General features: G+C 46.9%; 1 pseudogene; it reads right to left on the bottom strand.

Annotated features, from left to right (window-relative positions):
- The window catches only part of LOC135541766 (citron Rho-interacting kinase-like), a 59,717-nt pseudogene that overhangs the window by 16,116 nt on the left and 21,951 nt on the right, over positions 1–21,650 (bottom strand).

Here is a 21,650-nt window from a genome sequence, read left to right as displayed (position 1 = left end):
CCAGCGCCAGAGCCGCCACCGCGGACAGATGCCCACCCAGACCCTCCCCTATAGGTTTAGGTTGTGCATTCGGAGTCCGCACCTTGAGGGGGGGGGGTACTGTCACGTTCTGACCATCGTTCGTGTGTGTTTTCCTTGTTTTAGTGTTGGTCAGGACGTGAGCTAGGTGGGCATTCTATGTTGTGTGGCTGGTGTGTCCATTTCTATGTTAGGCCTGATATGGTTCTCAATCAGAGGCAGGTGTTAGTCATTGTCTCTGATTGGGAACCATATTTAGGTAGCCTGTTTTGTGTTGGGTTTTGTGGGTGATTGTTCCTGTCTTTGTGTTTGTGGCACCAGATAGGACTGTTTTGGTTTTTGCACGTTTCTTGTTTTGTAGATTGTCGTACTTTCATCTTTATTAAAGATGCACAAAACTAACCACGCTGCATTTTGGTCCGCCTCTCTTTCCCCACAAGAGAACCATTACAGTTTCTGTTTTGTTTGGTCAGGGTGTGATCTGAGTGGGCATTCTATGTTGTGTGTCTAGTTTGTCTGTTTCTGTGTTTGGCCTGATATGGTTCTCAATCAGAGACAGGTGTTAGTCATTGTCTCTGATTGGGAACCATATTTAGGTAGCCTGTTTGGTGTTGGGTTTTGTGGGTGATTGTCCTTATGTCTGTCGTGTGTTAGTTTGCACCAGTATTAGGCTGGTTCTGTTTTCGTGTATTGTTTTTGTATTTGATTCGTGTTTACTTCAGTTTCATTAAACATGGATCCAATAGCCACGCCGCATTTTGGTCTGACTCTCTTTCGCCTACAGAAAACCGTGACAACGAATATCATAGGCTAATTTATTTGGGGCCAATTCATCACTCGTGTAAGTGGAAACTCAAAACACATTGGCTCAATCACTAACTCCAAATATAATACCCACTGTTAGTAGCCATGTATTAATCTAAAAGTAAATGTAATGTCCCAATTTTTTTGCAGTTGTAGAGATCTATGCAATCACAATGGCCAATGCACATAATAATTTTGCGCGCTCTGTGTCTCAAAGCTATATCAAATATTTCAGTTGTAAAATAGTTGCTAATCAGCACAGAGTTTAAAAAAACTGAAATTATAGCAACAAAAAGCTGAGAACCTCCTCTCTCCAACAATTGGACTTCAAAATGTTATACAATCAGAACACCTTTCTCCGGGAGCATTTTTGTTCCCCAAGAATGGAGAGCGTGGCTTGATCAAAACATCAGCAAGCCAAAGCAAAAGAGGTATCCGGGCAGGTAGACAGTCTGGAGCCCTGATAATGAACATAATGCAGTGGTCTGGGACATTGCTCATGAGTTCAACAGCAGCGCTACCACAACAGTGATGAGGAAGAAAGGCAGTGCAGTACAGTTGGACCTACTAACCTAGGCAGGTGGCGGCCTGCCGTCCAAAGTGCACGGTGTCCAAGCAGACAGCACACTTGGTGGCCCTCATGTTGAGTCCGAAGTTGAAACGATGGGGTATGTTGCTGTGCATCCTCTCCTTCACACGACGCCCATACTCTACAACAAGATGGAGGGAGAAAAATAGAGTTAAAATTTGTGAAAACTAGAATTAATGAGTTTGCAGTGGTCTTCCACATACAGTTAATTCGGAAAGTATTCAGGCCCCTTGACTTTTTCCACATTTTGTCACGTTGCAGCCTTATTCTAAAACTATTGAATTCATTTTTTCACCCTCATCAAACTAGACACAATACCCCATAATGACAAAGCAAAAACAGGTTTTCATAAAAAAAATGTTTTTAATCAAAAACTGAAATATCCCATAATTATTCAGACCCTTTACTCAGAACTATCTTCTTGGGTACGACACTACTGGCTTTGCACACCTGAACTTGTGAAGTTTCTCCCATTTTCCTCTGCAGATCCTCTCAAGCTCTGTCAGGTTGAATGGGGGGCGTCACTGCACAGCTATTTTCAGGTCTCTCCAGAGATGTTTGAATGGGCTCTGGCTGGGCCACTCAAGGACATTCAAAGACTTATTCCAAAGCCACTCCTGTGTTGTCTTGGCTTTGTGCTTAGGGTCATTGTCCTGTTGGAAGGGGAACCTTCGCCCCAGTTGTAGGTCCTGAGCACTCTGGAGCAGGTTTTCATCAAGGATCTCTCTGTACTTTGCTCCGTTCATCTTTCCCTCAATCCTGATTAGTCTCCCAGTCCCTGCTTCTGAAAAACATCCCACAGCACGATGATGCCAGCACCATTCTTCTCCATATGGATGGTGCCAGGTTTCCTCCAGATGTGAAGCTTGGCATTCAGGCCGAAGACTTCAATCTTGGTTTCATCAGACGAGAGAATCTGGTTTCTCATGGTCTGAGAGTCCTTTAGGTGCCTTTTAGCAAAGTCCAAGCGGGCGGTCATGTGCCTTTTGTTGAGGAATGGCTTCCGTCTGGCCACTCTACCATAAAGACCTGATTGGTGGAGTACTGCAGATATGGTTGTCCTTCTGGAAGGTACTCCCATTTCCACAGAGGAACTCTGGAGCTCTGTCAGAGTGACGTGTTCTTGGTAACCTCCCTGACCAAGGAACATCCACTCTGATTGCTCAGTTTGGTCGGGCAGCCAGCTCGAGGAAGAGTCTTGGTGTTTCCAAACTTCTTCAATTTAAGAATGATGGAGGCCACTGTGTTCTTGGAGAACTTCAATGCTGCAGAAAGTTTTTGATACCCTTCCCAAGGACTGTGCCTCGACACAATCCTGTCTCGGAGTTCAACGGACAATTCCCTGGACCTCATGGCTTGGTTTTTGCTCTGACATGCACTGTCAACCATGCACATGTCCAATCAATTGAATTTACCATAGGTGGACTCCAATCAAGTTGTAGAAACATCAAGGATGATCAATGGAAACAGGAAGCACCTGATTTGAATTTCGAGTCTCAAAGCAAAGGGTCTGAATACTCATGTAAATTAGGTATTTTTAATTTTTATATAGAAAATTGCTAACATTTCTAAAAACCTGTTTTCACTTTGACATTATGGGGTATTGGGAATGGTCCAAACACACCAAGACAGTAGTGAAGAGAGCACGACAAAGCCTATTCCCCCTCAGGAAACTAAAAAAGATTTGGCATGGGTCCTGAGATCCTCAAAAGGTTCTATAGCTGCAACATCGAGAGCATCCTGACTGGTTGCATCACTACCTGGTATGGCAACTGCTTGGCCTCTGACCGTAAGGCAATACAGAGGGTAGTGCGTACGGCCCAGTATATCACTGGGGCTAAGCTGCCTGCCATCCAGGACCTCTACACCCGGCGGTGTCAGAGGAAGGCCCTAAAAATTGTCAAAGACCCCAGCCACCCCAGTCATAGACTGTTCTCTCTACTACCGCATGGCAAGCAATGCCGGAGTGCGAATTCTAGGACAAAAAGGCTTCTCAACAGTTTTTACCCGCAAGCCATTAGACTCCTGAACAGGTAATCAAATGGCTACCTGGACTATTTGCATTGTGTGCCCCCCCCCAAACCCCCTTTTTACAATGCTGCTACTCTCTGTTTATCATATATGCATAGTCACTTTAACTATACATTCATGTACATACTACCTCAAATCAGGCTGACCAACCAGTGCTCCCGCACAGTGGCTAACCGGGCCATCTGCATTGTGTCCCACCCACCACCCGCCAACCCCTCTTTTACGCTACTGCTACTCTCTGTTCATCATATATGCATTGTCACTTTAACCATATCTACATGTACATACTACCTCAATCAGTCTGACTAACCGGTGTCTGTATGTAGCCTCGCTACTTTTATAGCCTCACTACTGTAGATAGCCTGGTTTTTTACTGTTGTTTTATTTCTTTACCTACCTATTGTTCACCGAATACCTTTTTTGCACTATTGGTAAGAGCCTGTAAGTAAGCATTTCACTGTAAGGTTGTATTCAGCGCACGTGACAAATGCATTTTTATTTGATTGTGTGTAGATTAATTAAATGTTTTCCTAATCTATTTTAGAATAAGTCTGTAACTTAACAAAATGTGGAAAAAGTCAAGGGTCTGAATACTTTCCGAATGCACTTTATACCTTGCAAATTGTTCTTGTCACTTAAATGTTCCTGACATAAGCAGCAGTTTTCTGACAGCAAGATTAAGCAAGTATACAAGGCATAGTATACCCCAAACATTCTCTGCACTTGCATGTTCTCTGTTCTAGTGACATAACCATGACTATGAGTTGGATCATGCAGATGGCAATGTGTGTGTGTATGTGTCACGTTCTGACCTTAGTTCTTTTGTTATGTCTTTGTTTTAGTATGGTCAGGGCGTGAGTTGGGTGGGTTGTCTATGTTATTTTTTTCTATAATTAGAAGGCCAGCATCGCGTAGTTGCCTCTTCGCTGTTGATGTTGAGACTGGTGCTTTGCAGGTACTATTTAATGAAGCTGCCAGTTGAGGACTTGTGAGGCATTTGTTTCTCAAACTAGACATTATAATCTACTTGTCCTCTTGCTCAGTTGTGCACCAGGGCCACCCACTCTTTCTATTCTGGTTAGAGCCAGTTTGTGCTGTCATGTGAAGGGAGTAATACACAGCATTGTACAAGATCTTCAGTTTCTTGGCAATTTCTCATATGGAATAGCCTACATTTCTCAGAACAAGAATAGACTGATGAGTTTCAGAAGAAAGGTCTTTGTTTCTGGCCATTTTGAGCCTATAATCGAACCCACAAATGCTGATGCTCCAGATACTCAACTAGTCTAAAGAAGGCCAGGACAACAGTTTTCAGAAGGCCAGGACAATAGTTTTCAGCTGTGCTAGCATAATTGAAAAAGGGTTTTATAATGATCAATTAGTCTTAAAATTATAAACTTGGATTAGCTAACACAACGTGCCATTGGAACACAGGACTGATGGTTGCTGATAATGGGTCTCTGTACAACTATGTAGATATTCAATTTTTTAACTGCCGTTTCCAGCTACAATAGTCATTTACAACATTAACAATGTCTACACTGTTTTTCTGATCAATTTGATGTTATTTGAATGGATAAAAATGTGCTTTTCTTTCAGGACATTTCTAAGTGACCCCAAACTTTTGAACGGTTCTGTATATAAAATGTAATAAATAAATAAATAATAAAACCCAACTTCAAAATATTATATTTATTTAATATAATTTGCGAACAACCCTATAGGGTATTTGTATGAAATTGTCATTAATAAATAAACAGCTTTTTTCAAATACAATCTAGGCCTCTTTAATTTAATTTAGATTAGTCATGAACATTTGATTTAGGCCTAATAAATAACACAATATGGTTGTCTACAAACACCTGGACCAGCAGGTCAAGGCGAGAAGGGATCCAGCATTCATGTCATATTTGACTTTTTGTAGCAGGTTAGGAGAATTTACGCAGCAGGTTAGGTGAATGAATGTAGCAGACTATGATAATTAGGTTAAGGTTAGGTAAAGGGTTGTGGTTAGGGTTAGCTAAAATGTACACACACAAAAGAACTCCCGCTGCAGTTCAGCACCACAGCAGTGGAAAGAGATATTATCAAACTGATGTTCGACAATCAAATTCGATATGTAAATAAACAAAATTCGTTAAGGCTGGTTCATTGAGAGAAAGCTTATTTTACAATGCTCCTGTGAAACGAGGCCCCCACCATGCCTTTTTCAAGATCAGAAAATATCTCCCTCTTACAGTTCTTATGGATGATGTTAATGTTATGCTTATTGTAATTTGAATTATCGCGGGGTCGTGACTTGTGTAATATACGTGGCTTATTGATAACAACTCTGTGCCTGGTGACTTCAACTCTCCGATGTGAATAGTCGGCAACGATGTATTGTTTCCAAATGTTACTGAATAAGCTCAACTGAAGTGCACCAATTGTGCATGATACACATCATTACTCTAGTCTATCAATCCATTCCAATCTTCATACTATTAACATGCATTGCTGGCCCAAAACCTACAGTGCCTTGCGAAAGTATTCGGCCCCCTTGAACTTTGCGAACTTTTGCCACATTTCAGGCTTCAAATATAAAGATATAAAACTGTATTTTTTTGTGAAGAATCAACAACAAGTGGGACACAATGATGCTCTCTGCGCTTTTAACGGACCTCTGAGACTATCACAGTGCAGGTGCATTTATACGGAGACTTGATTACACACAGGTGGATTGTATTTATCATCATTAGTCATTTAGGTCAACATTGGATCATTCAGAGATCCTCACTGAACTTCTGGAGAGAGTTTGCTGCACTGAAAGTAAAGGGGCTGAATAATTTTGCACGCCCAATTTTTCAGTTTTTGATTTGTTAAAAAAGTTTGAAATATCCAATAAATGTCGTTCCACTTCATGATTGTGTCCCACTTGTTGTTGATTCTTCACAAAAAAATACAGTTGTATATCTTTATGTTTGAAGCCTGAAATGTGGCAAAAGGTCGCAAAGTTCAAGGGGGCCGAATACTTTCGCAAGGCACTGTAATATACTACATGACACAGAGGCGGAATATGTTGATCTTGCTTAGGGTGGGAGTAGAACTTCTAGGATCGGGCCTGACGAATATAAGAATTTGCCTCTAATTGACTTGCGTTTGCGGCAGGCGATGGCCTGCTCAAAGTGAGCCGCTGCTGTTGGGAAGTCAAAACTGTCCAACTCCTTGGAGCACCCTGCGATGCGCATCTGCCTCGTTACTTTGTCCTTAAGAAGGCGTGATCTTGAGGCAGTCTTTACTCTGTTTTGGAGAAAGAATCCCCTCACACTAGAAACATGGATAATCAACACAATCTTCGTAAATTTTTCCCAGTCAGGGTACACTTAGCTGAAGTCCCTTATGAGGACCTTGTGTCTTTTGTGTGAGTAAAAATAGAAACACACACCAGACACTAATTTCCAAGCAGCTTGATGATTTATTAGCCTATGAAGCATATTTGCCTTTGAAGTTGGAGCCCATCTACTGGTATTTCCATCAATTAATAAAAAGTATTCTTTTGCAATGGATTTTTTTTCGGACAATTTGGCTGGTAACAATTGTATATATTTGCTTTAAAACAATTGGGGGGCTAAAAGACAGCATTTACCGGCTAATGGAAACCCTGCATCACATGCACCTCAGATGCAGGCTAGCGTTGTAAATGTGCCTCATGAACCAGTTGCAGCGAGGAGATGAACACAAGCACAATGAGGTGGAAGATGGTGACCTCTTCAAATAACATTTTCAAACTGGGAATACACTTACTTTCAAAAGTTACTCTTCGCTTCTCTGTGAGCAGAATAAGAGGGAGAAAAAAAGAGTTCTAAAAGTGGCTAGGTGACAGCAGAAGATAGCAAGGAGAGCAAGAAAATTAGAGCGAGAGAGAGAGCAGGGGCTGTAGTACTTACCCTCGGGCGTGGAGCTCTCCTTGCAGCGGGCAGAGCTGGATGGTGCCAGTAGAATGCTGGGGTTGGGCTGGAGCTCAGGGGACTTGACGATGGCTGACATGAGTATCTGCTGGCGGGCAGAGGCAGGCGTGGCCGGAGCATGCTCTGAGGCTTTGAAGTGGGCCGCTGGGGGGGAAAGGGTAATACCTAATCAGTTGTACAACAATGTGTTCAAAGGAAATGGGTCTTCTGCATTTAACCCAACCCCTCTGAATCAGAGAAGTGCGGAGGGCTGCCTTAATTGACATCCACGGCGCCCGGGGAACATTGGGTTAACTGCCTTGCTCAGGGGCAGAATGACAAATGTTTACCTTGTCAGTCCGGGGATTCGATCCAGCAACCTTTCGGTTACGGGACCAACACTCCTACCCGCCAGGCTACCCACCACCCCCAGGGAGGAAGGCAGGGGAAACGTTAGCCTTTGGGTACATATCTGGTACACTTCGACACACCAGAAATGTTGCTTCATGTCAACATCATCAATATACAATGACCGTGTTCAAATACTTCAGAAACGTATTCTCACTTCCCTGAATTAAGACATCTGTCCACTGGACTGCTCTCCCCAATATTATGTTAGATCAGTGACAAGTTCAACGAAAGGACAGGATACAGTCCAGGATTTGAACCAAACACTATGACAACCATCAGGGCATATATTCACAAACAACTCACAGTAAGAGTGCTAATCTAGGATCAGTTTTGCCTTTTAGATCATAATGAATAATATAGCATGGACAGGGGGGAATCTGATCCTAGATTAGCACTCCTGCTCTGAGAGGCTTTATGAATATGGGTCTAGATCCTGCAATAGGTTGTTGGCGACACCACTCTTACCCTCTTCTCTTAGTGATCTCAGCTCTATCCTCATCTTCTGCAGAGCCTCCTCCAGGTCTGAGCAGCGTGTCCTCTCCTTCTCCAGGGCCACCTTCATGTCACTGTACTGCATGGGCAGCGCCGGCTGAGCCTGGGCCCCAGATCCCCCAGCTCCGTTCCCATTGGGCCCCAGCTCCTCACGACGACGCCCAAAGATACCCTGGCAGGAGAAAGAGAGGGTTAGACAGAGCTTCAGAAAGAGTTAGCATCACTCTCACACATAGTAACATCACAATGTATTGTCTCTGTTTTCATTCACATTGACATAACTTACTTTTTATTTTTTACATTTGAGTCATTTAGCAGTTGCTCTTATCCAGAGTGACCTACAGTAGTGAGTGCATACATTTTCAGATTTGTTCCTACTGGTCCCCTATGGGAATCAAACACACAACCCTGGCATTGCAAGTGCTATGCTCTACCAACTGAGCTACACAGGACCACAATAAATGAAAAATCTGTGTGTAGTGAGTGACCTCTCGAAGAAAAATAAATATCTGCTTCTATACAGACTCTGCCATTTACCACATTTCCAGCACTAAGTTCTTTCACCTTCTTTTTCTTGGTGGGTAGGTCCATTTTGGCCTGTAGAAAGTCAATCAGTTTGGTCTGCTGAGAAATGGTGCCCTCCATCTTGACTTTCTCATGAGAATAGACAGCCTGTGTGTGGTGGGAGAGGAGCAACATCTCAGAATCAGCGTCGATATAAGAGTACCAGCTAACATCTCAAACTGAACTAGCTGTAGCAGCTGCGTTCCAGCAACTATGGCGGATGTGTGCGTAATCTGGGTCATATTCATTTGGGAACACAACAGAAAACTTTTCAAAGTGTTTTGCCAGAGAAAACGAAAATGAGCTTTTCTTATTGGACAAGACCACGTAGTCCTTCCCTGTTTCAGTACGTTCGGTGCCTGATGAATACCTCCCAGACCAGGCCAGTACAGCTCAGCTTCGCAGTGTAAGAACAGTCTAAGTGGGAGTGAGCGTAATGTCACCTGAATGTTCTCCAGCTGGTACTCCAGGTCAGTCCTCTCAGTCTTCAGCAGGTCAGTCTGGTCCAGAGCATCCTGCAGGCCCTGGGTCAGACGGAAGATGTGGCTCTTCTGTATGTCCATCTGCTGCTGCAGCTTGCCTTGCTGTGGTGGGCAGATCACCACACAAACACACATCATTCCAAGACAAGCTAAAAGCTATTTTGTTAACTCTTTATTTTACAGTCCTATCTCAATGGGGCTCGTCTTCACAAAAGGTTTCAGAGTACAAGTGATCTAGGATCATCAGCCCCCCTACGTCCATGTCACCTTATTCATTATGATTTAAAAGGCTAAACTTATCCTAGATGAGCATTGTGGGGTACTTTCTACCTCATCCATTAGCCTCTGCTTCAGCTCCCTCTCTGTCTCCAGTTTCTGCTGCAGGGTGCGGGCGTTCATCTCCAGCATGGCGTGCTTCTTCTCCAGGTCATTCAGCTGACAATAAACATTCAGATTCAAAATGTGTGTAAAATTATCATAATAATATAACATGCCATTTAGCAGACATTTTTATCCAAGTGCCTTACATTGCATATTAATTCTTGTATATTTGACCCCAACAGGAATCAAACCAACAAACCTGGTGTTGCTAGTGTCACGCTCTACACAAGACTCACCGTATCAGAGAGACTCTCAGCCTTCAGTCTCTGTTCTTTCAGAGCTTGCTGCAGAGACACGATCTCTGCCTTGTGCTCCCTGACCGCTAGCTCCACTGCCTGGCGCGACTCGGTACTGCGCTGGTCTGCACGCAGCCTGAGCACACAAACATAAAATTCACCGCGTGTGCACAGCTGTGTGTTGGTAGGAAGCTATGTTTGTATGATTAGTCTGTGAGATGGCAGTGTGTGTTTTGTGTGCTGGCCTTTGCGAATGTCAATATGACATGAGCACGTGTGTATGTTCTATGTATGGGTGTCTGTATGTATGATGGTATGGGTGTGTATGACACATGTGAATTTGTGTACATATTAACGCTTGTGCGTATAATGCCTGCTCATGTTACGTGTGTGTATGATACCCAGCGTGCGTGTGTGTATCTGCCTGTTCTGCTTCTCGTTGTCCATCAGGCGCTGCATGTCTCGGGTCCTCCTCTCGGCCTGATTCTTCTCGTCCTCCAGGGCTCCCCTCCAGGCCTCCCACTGTCTCTCCTTCTCCAGCAGCTCATCATTCAGACTCTCCAGCTCCACAACCTGTTCCTCCAGCATGCTGCATGTCGTCTTCAGAGTCTCAATGTTCTACAGGTACACCAGTCACTTGTTTTATTTTGTTTTTATGTAACTAGGTATGCCTTTATGTAACCAGGTAAATCATTGAGAACACAATCTCTTTCACAATAACGACCTGATTTACTTGTTGCTTCCTATGCTGAGTCTGTATACATCTCAAGCCCAGCTAGGACTGGGCGGTATACCATTAATTACTATATACTGGCATTGATGCATGGACCGGTTTGGGTTGTTACTTTACCTTCTATAACGGGTCAATTAAGGTTGTCCCGTTGGGTTGCAAACACCCGGCATTGAAACAGGTAATGTCATTTCGACGACAGGTGTTTATGTTTTTGGACTCACCGGAGCAGACTTTAGAGTTATCGTTTAAAATCAAGTATGACAATAGACTGTATAGGGGGAGGGGCGCAGGTGGTCATCGTAACGCCTGGGCCCACTAATGTAGGGAGAGGTGGACAGCGATAGAGCAGCCACAAGCACCTGTTGCTGAGGAACAAGTTATCCCTGTTGAGGGCACGGAGTTGCAACTTGTATTAAAGGGAAATGTTATGCAGCAGAAAAGTATTGTTGTAGAAAGTAAGGATGTATCTTAAGAGCCAGTTCTTCAGACTGGTGAGCAGGTGCCCATTACGAGTGCTGGGGTAAAGGAGGGGGTTCATGTGGAGCTAGGCTCCCAGGTAGTGGAGGAGATGCCCAGTACGAGTAATGGGTTACAGGAGGGGGTTCATGTGGAGCTAGGCTCCCAGGTAGTGGAGGAGATGCCCATTATGTGGAGCTAGGCTCCCAGGTAGTGGAGGAGATGCCCACTGCGAGTAATGGGGTACAGGAGGGGGTCATGTGGAGCTAGGCTCCCAGGTAGTGGAGGAGATGCCCATTACGAGTAATGGGGTACAGGAGGGGGTTCATGTGCTAGGGGGTGGAGGAGAGGAGTAATGGGGTTCATGTGGAGCTAGGCTCCCATGTAGTGGATGAGATGCCCATTACGAGTAATGGGGTAAAGGAGGGGGTTCATGTGGAGCTAGGCTCCCAGGGAGTGGAGGAGATGCCCATTATGTGGAGCTAGGCTCCCAGGTAGTGGAGGAGATGCCCATTATGTGGAGCTAGGCTCCCAGGGAGTGGAGGAGATGCCCATTATGTGGAGCTAGGCTCCCAGGTAGTGGAGGAGATGCCCACTACGAGTGCTGGGGTAAAGGAGGGGGTTCATGTGGAGCTAGGCTCCCAGGTAGTGGAGGAGATGCCCACTGCGAGTAATGGGGTACAGGAGGGGGGTCATGTGGAGCTAGGCTCCCAGGGAGTGGAGGAGATGCCCATTATGTGGAGCTAGGCTCCCAGGTAGTGGAGGAGATGCCCAGTACGAGTGCTGGGGTAAAGGAGGGGGTTCATGTGGAGCTAGGCTCCCAGGTAGTGGAGGAGATGCCCACTGCGAGTAATGGGGTACAGGAGGGGGTTCATGTGGAGCTAGGCTCCCAGGTAGTGGAGGAGATGCCCATTACGAGTAATGGGGTACAGGAGGGGGTTCATGTGGAGCTAGGCTCCCAGGTAGTGGAGGAGATGCCCATTACGAGTAATGGGGTACAGGAGGGGGTTCATGTGGAGCTAGGCTCCCAGGTAGTGGAGGAGATGCCCATTACGAGTAATGGGGTACAGGAGGGGGTTCATGTGGAGCTAGGCTACCAGGTAGTGGAGGAGATGCCCATTATGAGTAATGGGGTACAGGAGGGGGTTCATGTGGAGCTAGGCTCCCAGGTAGTGGAGGGATGGAGATGGGGCCCAGGCTACAGGTAGTAGATGGGGTACAGGAGGGGGTTCATGTGGAGCTAGGCTCCCAGGTAGTGGAGGAGATGCCCATTACGAGTAATGGGGTACAGGAGGGGGTTCATGTGGAGCTAGGCTCCCAGGTAGTGGAGGAGATGCCCATTACGAGTAATGGGGTACAGGAGGGGGGGTTCATGTGGAGCTCAGGCTCCCAGGTAGTGGAGGAGATGCCCATTACGAGTAATGGGGTACAGGAGGGGGTTCATGTGGAGCTAGGCTCCCAGGTAGTGGAGGAGATGCCCACTGCGAGTAATGGGGTACAGGAGGGGGTTCATGTGGAGCTAGGCTCCCAGGTAGTGGAGGAGATGCCCATTACGAGTAATGGGGTACAGGAGGGGGTTCATGTGGAGCTAGGCTCCCAGGTAGTGGAGGAGATGCCCATTATGTGGAGCTAGGCTAACAGGTAGTGGAGGAGATGCCCATTACGAGTAATGGGGTACAGGAGGGGGTTCATGTGGAGCTAGGCTCCCAGGGAGTGGAGGAGATGCCCATTACGAGTAATGGGGTACAGGAGGGGGTTCATGTGGAGCTAGGCTCCCAGGTAGTGGAGGAGATGCCCACTACGAGTAATGGGGTACAGGAGGGGGTTCATGTGGAGCTAGGCTCCCAGGTAGTGGAGGAGATGCCCACTACGAGTAATGAGGTTCAGGTGGGGCTAGTCTCCCAGGTAGTGGAGGAGATGCCTGGTACGAGTGATGGTGTGCAAGTGGGGAGTGTTGAAAGGGATGTGGTAGATGGGAGTCAGTTGTCTATGACCTCAGCTGGAGGAGGATCAGGAGAAGAATATGGATATCTGTTTTTTAAGAGCGAAGCTTACTGGTTTCTCTGTGCCAGGAAGGGTCTGACTATAGCACTGCGTATACAGATGACGTGACAGTTTTTATTACAAGGGGTGAAGATGTTAAGGTTCTCTCAAACGCTTTAAACGTGTATGAGGGGGCCTCCTCAGCTAGAGTCAATTGGGAAAAGAGTGAAGCGCTGTGAGCAGGTCAGCTTCAAACGGGGTCCGTTCCACAGTTACCAGGGGGGATTCAGACGGGGTCCGCTCCACGGTTACCAGGGGGTTAGATGGGGCTTCCACGGTTACCAGGGGGTCGGGGTCGCTCCACAGTTACCAGGGGGCTTCAGACGGGGTCCGTTCCACGGTTACCAGGGGGCTTCAGACGGGGTCCGTTCCACAGTTACCAGGGGGGCTTCAGACAGGGGGGTCCGTTCCACAGTTACCAGGGGGGCTTCAGACGGTGTCCGCTCCACAGTTACCAGGGGGGCTTCAGATGGGGTCCGTTCCACAGTTACCAGGGGGGCTTCAGACGGGGTCCGTTCCACAGTTACCAGGGGGCTTCAGGGGGCTTCAGGGGTCCGTTCCACAGTTACCAGGGGGCTTCCGTTCCACAGTTACAGGGGGTCCGGGGTTCCACAGTTACCAGGGGGCTTCAGACGGGGTCCGTTCCACAGTTACCAGGGGGCTTCAGACGGGGTCCGTTCCACAGTTACCAGGGGGGCTTCAGACGGGGTCCGTTCCACAGTTACCAGGGGGGGGGCTTCAGAGGGGGCTTCAGGGGTCCGCTCCACAGTTACGGGGTCCGCTCCACAGTTACCAGGGGGCACGGGGTCCGTTCCACAGTTACCAGGGGGGGTCCGTTCCACAGTTACCAGGGGGCTTCAGACGGGGTCCGTTCCACGGTTACCAGGGGGGCTTCAGACGGGGTCCGTTCCACAGTTACCAAGGGGGCTTCAGACGGGGTCCGTTCCACAGTTACCAGGGGGGCTTCAGACGGGGTCCGTTCCACAGTTACCAGGGGGCTTCAGACGGGGTCCGTTCCACAGTTACCAGGGGGGCTTCAGACGGGGTCCGTTCCACAGTTACCAGGGGGGCTTCAGACGGGGTCCGTTACCAGGGGGCCGGGGTCCGGTTACCAGGGGGCTTCACAGTTACCAGGGGGCTTCGGGGTCCGTTCCACAGTTACCAGGGGGCTTCACGGGGGGCTTCAGGGGGCTTCAAACGGGGTCCGTTCCACAGTTACCAGGGGGGCTTCAGACGGGGTCCGTTCCACAGTTAGGGGGCCAGACGGGGTCCGGGGGCTTCAGACGGGGTCCGTTCCACAGTTACCAGGGGGGGGCTTCAGTTACCAGGGGGGGGTCCGTTCCACAGTTACCAGGGGGCTTCAGGGGGCTTCACAGTTACCAGGGGGTCAGACGGGGTTCCACAGTTACCAGGGGGCTTCAGATGGGGTCCGCTCCACAGTTACCAGGGGGCTTCAGATGGGGTCCGTTCCACAGTTACCAGGGGGGCTTCAGATGGGGTCCGCTCCACAGTTACCAGGGGGCTTCACAGTTACGGGGTCCGTTCCACAGTTACCAGGGGGCTTCAGCATGGGTCCGTTCCACAGTTACCAGGGGGGCTTCAGATGGGGTCCTTTCCACAGTTACCAGGGTCAGACGGGGCTTCAAACAGGGGTCCGTTCCACAGTTACCAGGGGGGCTTCAGATGGGGTCCGTTCCACAGTTACCAGGGGGCTTCAGATGGGTCCGCTCCACAGTACCAGGGGGCCAGACGGGGCTTCAGATGGGGTCCGTTCCACAGTTACCAGGGGGGGGCTTCAGGGGGCTTCAGATGGGGTCCGTTCCACAGTTACCAGATGGGGCTTCAGATGGGGTCCAGATGGGGTCCAGATGGGGTTCCACAGTTACCAGGGTTGCTTCAGGGGGCTTCCACAGTTACCAGGGGGGCTTCAAACGGGGTCCGCTCCACAGTTACCAGGGGGGCTTCAGACGGGGTCCGTTCCACGGTTACCAGGGGGGCTTCAGACGGGGTCCGTTCCACATTTACCAGGGGGGCTTCAGTGGGGCAGAGATGGGATGAAGACTTTTTTTCTTGGCTCTGATGTCTTTCAGAAAAAGAACTGGGTGTAGTGGAGAAGGTGTGTGCCAGACTGTCAAGATGGAAATGTTTGCTGCCCCAGCTGTCTTATAGGGGAAGGGTACTGGTAGCTAATAATCTTGCTGCCTCTACCCTGTGGCACAGACTAATGATTTTGCAGCCACCAAAGGGTCTGATACAAGAGCTTCAGAGGACCCTTGTCTATTTCTTCTGGTCTGGACAACACTGGATTAAAGCTGCAGCCCTGTACCTGCCACTGCACGAGGGTGGGCAAGGATTGGTGAACATTTCCTCTAGGATCATGGCTTTCCGGCTTCATGCAGCCCAGAGACTGTTGTACAGTGACGGTTCTAGCTGGGTCGACACGGCCTACACACTGATGAGGAGAGCGGGCTGTTTGGGCTTAGACAAGCACATTTTCCTCTTAAAGCTGGAGGGGGGTGAGTTGCCTGGCCTGACTCCATTTTATCAGTCTGTTATGCAGGCTTGGAGGGTTCTTGTCAAATCCCGTAAGGCCTGCACGCCACCAGGGATGCGGCTTTTTGAAGAGCCTCTTTTTTATAACACTGCCACCCAGTCCTGTGCTCTGGGTTCAGCCAGCCTGCGTTGATGCCTGTTAAGCGTGGGGTGTACCAAGTTGGGTCATCTGATGCAGAGCAGGAGCAGATCGTTGCAGAAGCTGGGAGAAAGAGCAGGGATCCGATCATCTCGCCTACTGAGGAAGGTCGTCGCTGAGGTCTGTGACTCCTTGTCAGTACTTCATCTGCAGTTTGTGACTGACACATCCAATTCTGATCGGTGGAAGGGGGGTCTGGATGATGTGTTCCCTGCACTGATTGTTAGTGCTGCGATGGGGGCATTCGAGGAGGACGTGGGGACGCTGCTTGCCTTCCATACCCCGGAGCTGGGGGAGTTCAAGGAGATGGGAAAGAAGCCCATGTACAGAATATGTGTAAAGGTGTCCCATGCCTCTTCCCTGGAAGGGGTAAAATCGACAAGGTGGGCGGGTGTGCTTGGTCCAGGTGCCTCCCCAAAAGGATTTTGGCGATCATTACAAACTGCCTGTTGATAAAAGGACAGCTGACCTCCAATGGAGGATAATACATGGAGCCATAGCCACCAACATGCATCTGGTACACCTGGATCCTACTGTTGGGGAAGGGTGTCCATTCTGTGCTGAGTCTGAAACTCTGGCACATCTGTTTTTACAGTGTCCCAGGTTGGTCAGGATGATTGACCTGATCACTAATTAGTTCTCAGTGTTGGGAGAGGTTTTCTCTTCCCAACTGTACATATTCGGGCCAAAGTACAGGTTCAGTCAAAAGGGTGTAGTTGTGTTGCTTAATTTTGTGTTAGGGGCAGCAAAATTAGCGATATGGAAGACCCGAAAGAACAGTATTCGAGGACAGGGGTCTGTGGATGTGGTGGGAATGTTGGCAGTGAGACTGAGGGTTGAGTTTGCCTATTATAAACTTGTCAACAATATTGATCTGTTTATGAGTATATGGTGTATTCAGAGGCTGTTGTGTTTAGTTACTGTGGAGGAGGAATTGGAGTTGTGTTTTCAAGTGATGTGTAACTATGGTTTTGTATGAGTATTTATGTGCTGTGGGCTCCCAGACCCAATAAAGATGATTTAAAACTCTCACTCTCTCTCTCTCTCTCTCTCTCTCACTCTCTCTCTCTCTCTCTCTCACACACACACTCAAGGAGCGCATTTGTTGTTGCTTGACAACGACACTTTCATTCAGTCTGCATGCACATGCAACAATGTTGTTTCCAATTTGATCTTATTATAAATCCACAAGCGTTCCATACTTACAATATTAGTTTGTGAGCAAACGTAGCTAGCTAATACGGAACATCACTTTGGTTCCTACCCTATCACAATAACTCGTCCATGGCATTTTCATTCATTCATATGTCAAGCAACACTGTATTCAAAGTGGCCACTATTATTTATATTCTAATTATATAATTATATTAAACATTATTTTTCCATGATTCCAAAAGTTCACCGAAGTGTTTTGATCTAAATCGCAATTGCAATATTTGGTTAAAAATAAGGCCTAGTATTTTTGCCCATATCGTGGCAGTGTGGAAATTATCTCAAATGAGTGCAGGAAATGCAGAAATGTATGGAAATGCAGGAAATTATTTCAGGTTGAAGTTGAATTGAACAGTATAAAACAATCAGAATGGAGAAAGACCCATTGAAATCACTTAGAATATGTGTTGTCACCCTAGGATCACGCACTACTCATAAAGTGCATTTAGAACTTTTGTTAATTTAAAACATAAAATAGTGTAAAAAATGTGAAAAATACCATGATATGATATTTTGGCCATATCTCCCAGCCCCAGGTACATCTATTCTTCAGTCATTGAACGTAGTATCACAAACATTCAACAAACATTCAGGAAGTTAGAGAGAACAAATGATGAGCAAACGTCTGTCACCTGTTTCTGGTTGTTGAGGTGCATCTCTCGGTCGGCCACCTCGCGGCGGAGGCGGTCCACGTCCTGCCCCAGCTGCAGGCGGTCGTCCGTCTCGTCCGTGGCCTCATCCAGCTGCTTGGACAGGTAAAAGTTCTGTCGGTTCAGCTCGGCGTTCTCTTGGCTCAGCTGGGTCAGCTGCTCCTCTAGGTCTGTTATCACCTGATGGGGGGGGAAACACACACAACTGAACAGAATTCAATAAGTAGTAGTGTTTCATTGCTTTGCTTGAACGCACAAAAAAGTCAACATGCCATACCACCATTTCCTGCGTTTAGAATTTGTTGGAATTCCACTTACTGAGCAACTGTCTCTCAGGGCATCAAACTTGCGTTGGATTTCATCTCTGTGAGCCTGAAAAAACAAAAAGGATTATGGGTTCGATTCCTGGGGGCACCCGCGACTGAAATGTACTCACACATGACTAAGTCGCTTTGGATAAAAGCATCTGCTAAATGGCATATATTATTATGTATTATTATTCTTGACCTCTGGTGTGATTTACATGAGGCAGGTTGGTTGTGTATGTGCGTGTATGGCTGTGCAGGTTGACAGGTTGTCCTGCCAACGTCTTCTCATATCCTCTCGTACCCTGAGGGCAGTGATCTCCTCCTCGGCCTCGGCGGTGGTGTCCTCCAGCTCTGTCTTGGCCTGCTGCAGCTGGCTCTCCAGGGCATGGCGTGCTGCTTGCAGCCCACTGATCTGGGACTCCCGCTCCTGCAACGACAATGTCAGCTCCGTCACCTGACGCTTGATCTCCAGCTTCTGCTCATCGTGCTCCAGGCCCATCTAGAACACCAAAGGTTAAAGGGTCAGAGGTTAAAGGGTCATCGCTTTGCTTTGGTTTTTATAATACATGGGTGTGGGTCTAATCAGGTATTAATTGTTTCTTTGGAACAGAAAAGTTGCTTGAGGTGATGTATCACTTGAAACAGCAACTGAAGTTGCATGCAAGTAGCTTTGTGTAAATGTCAGCCAAAGTCAACACTTTTAGGGCTTGTTTCTCAGACACTGATTAAGTCTGGTCCTGGCCTAGAAATCACTTTCAATGGAGATCATGGTTTTTAGTCCAGGACTAGGCTTAATCAGTGTCTAGGAAACCAGCCAATAAAGTCTTATTGTTACACCATACAAGTGGCCCCTTCTCCTTTCCTCTGGATCCTCTCCCATTTATCATATTTCCCCTCTGGGGATCAATGAAGTTTATTCAATTCATTTCAACTCTGACCTCTCTGAGCCTGGTCTCCATCTCCAGCAGACGGCTCCTCTTGCTCAGCTCCTGCTGGTTCATCTTCTCAAGGTGCTCCTCCAGCTTGGCGTTCTGGGCCTCCAGCTTCCCCGCCTGGGACTCCAGATAGAACTTCTGCTGCCTCAGCTCCGAGATCATCTCCTCCTGGGCTTTCCTGCCACACAGAGAGAAAGAAAGAGAGAAAGAGAGAGAGAGAGAAAGAGAGAGAGAGAGAAAGAGAGAGAGAGAGAAAGAGAGAGAGAGAGAAAGAGAGAGAGAGAGAGAGAGAGAGAGAGAGAGAAAGAGAGAAAGAGAGAGAGAGAGAGAGAGAGAGAGAGAGAGAGAGAGAGAGAGAGAGAGAGAGAGAGAGAGAGAGAGAGAGAGAGAGAGAGAGAGAGAGAGAGAGAGAGAGAGAGAGAGAGAGAGAGAGAGAGAGAGAGAGAGACCATTGAGGTTTCAACCCAAAATGCATTGTTTGGGGGGTAATAGTCAACTTATTTCGCATTATATGCAACTTTGGTTCTCTAAAGGGATGGCATGAGGGTTTAGTTGGGTGTGGAGTCCCAGTTGAAGGCCACCATACTCACAAATTTTTCTGGGTGTAGATGCTACTGTTAGCGGCTAGCTTGCTGGCCTCGGAGAGCTCGGCGATCCGTTGTTCCAGATTCTTCATCTTGGAGTCCATAGCGTTGATAGTCTGGAAAAAAAGGAAGTGCATCACACTTTGATGTAAATATTTTAAATAATATGTGAAATAAAAAACAAATTTAATGCATTTCTACCTTTCAATTTAAGGGAACATAAATTGAGAACTGTGCCAGGGCGTGTGTGAAAAATATCACAAGGCAGCACTGTATCACAATAATTGAGACGTTGTATGCAAAGTGATCCTATCTATTTATGAAGCCAAACGCTTTCATCACACACAAAAAAATCTGTTCATTGTTCATCACTTCCATCAAAACACTGACATTTGAAACTGTTTAAGAAATGGTAGATTGTAGCCAGACCCATATATTCAGACTGGGACCAAATATAAAAGCCATATAAATTAAACATCTGGGACCAAATATAAAAGCCATATAAATTAAACATATGGCTCTGATTGTAGCTGTCTTGTTGAAATGCTAAAAGAATAGAATACATAGGCTAAAGCTACATTTAGGTGCAGGCCAGAGTCCCTTTCTGTCAATGTCAAATGTCGTCTGGCTCTGGTCCAAAAGCCTATTAGCGGGAGCTAACTCAAGTCTATCACATTAATGAGATTACAGACTTAATCCAGGAGAGTGACCCGAGTGTAGAGTGACCCGGTGTAACAGAATACTCTAAATGATCCCAGCCTTTAACCTCCACAAGATTCCCATTGACAAATTGAGCATAGTGCCAAAGAAAACAAACAGAACTTAGCCCATAAACATGTCAGAGAATCTGTCCTCAAACAATCACAAGCTGTAGCAGAGATCTCTGAGGCTCCTGCCTACATGGCCCCTTCTATTCAGCTTGCTCACTTAAATTCTCTTGCTCCTGTTCTATAACATGCAGCTTATGATCCGTTTCATTCAATGTTCTCATCTCCACTTTTATCTACAGTTGATCGACTGATCGACTTACACACAAGCGAATGAATTCATTAATGTTCACTTTGCACAGAATTTTCCTCTCCAAAATGCAAGCACTGTTGCACTACACAGTCCTGCACCTACTGTATGGACAATCAACACAGCTTTGTGCAGAACATTTTTAAATAACTAGATTCAAAGTTAAAAAGTGCAGAGTTCGCTAGTTAAAACTTTTTCGGCAGCGCCTTGTTTCATGTTGGTTTCTTAGCACTGTTTGATCACTGAATTGAACAGGAGAAATAAGGTTGGAGCAGAATTGATGAGATTGAGTTCTACTTCTTTCTCTGACAATATATTATTTATATACATCTCTGTGAAAATGGTCCTTACTGCTTTCTGTTCACTTAGGAGCTTGCACTTCTCCCGGGCCTCTTCCTGGTGATGGGCCCGTTTGAACTCCAAGCTCTCCTTGTCTGCCAGGTCCACCTTCATCTGGGCCTCAAGGACCTGGGTAGTGTTCAGCAGGGAGAAAAACTGAAACAGTAAATGCGGCGGTACTACCGGACCATGTCCAATAAGAACACAGATTTCTGTTTTTCAGTTGCAAACATTGTTTTGCCACGGCCTACCGTATTGAACATGACCCCTGGTTGAAGGGGATCAACAAAGCCAGGTGACCAGGTAGCTGACTTGTCCACACTTTTCAATATAGAAAGACAGCCTGCTCATCATGCAGGTCGCAAGGATGACTGAAAGTCCACTCTACCTTAATTTTGTCCTCGTAGAGCTTCTCCTTCTGCACCAGGTGAGTCTCCATCCGCTGGGCTGTGGACTGGGTCTCCCTCAGGTTCTCCTCCAGCTCCTGTACCAGCAAACACACACAGCCATGAATATCCACAATGTACACAATATAACAATAAGAAACTACAAAATGAACCTAAAAGGAAACACAGTATGGATGATGAAAGCACAATCCACACTGTCACTAAGTCCATGACAGAGAAACTCGCTTGGAAGAGCTGTTTGTCCATGACACAGTGGTAGTGGTGACCTTTCATGCTGGAGTGCAGCCCAGCCAGCGTGAATGTGTAAGGAAAGATGTCCCCTGTGTGAGCGGCAGATCTG

This window comes from Oncorhynchus masou, chromosome 6 (genome assembly GCF_036934945.1).
Source record: "Oncorhynchus masou masou isolate Uvic2021 chromosome 6, UVic_Omas_1.1, whole genome shotgun sequence".
Taxonomy (NCBI): domain Eukaryota; kingdom Metazoa; phylum Chordata; class Actinopteri; order Salmoniformes; family Salmonidae; genus Oncorhynchus; species Oncorhynchus masou.
The sequence above is the reverse complement of the archived record's forward strand: the minus strand, read 5'-3'. Positions and strand labels throughout refer to the sequence as shown.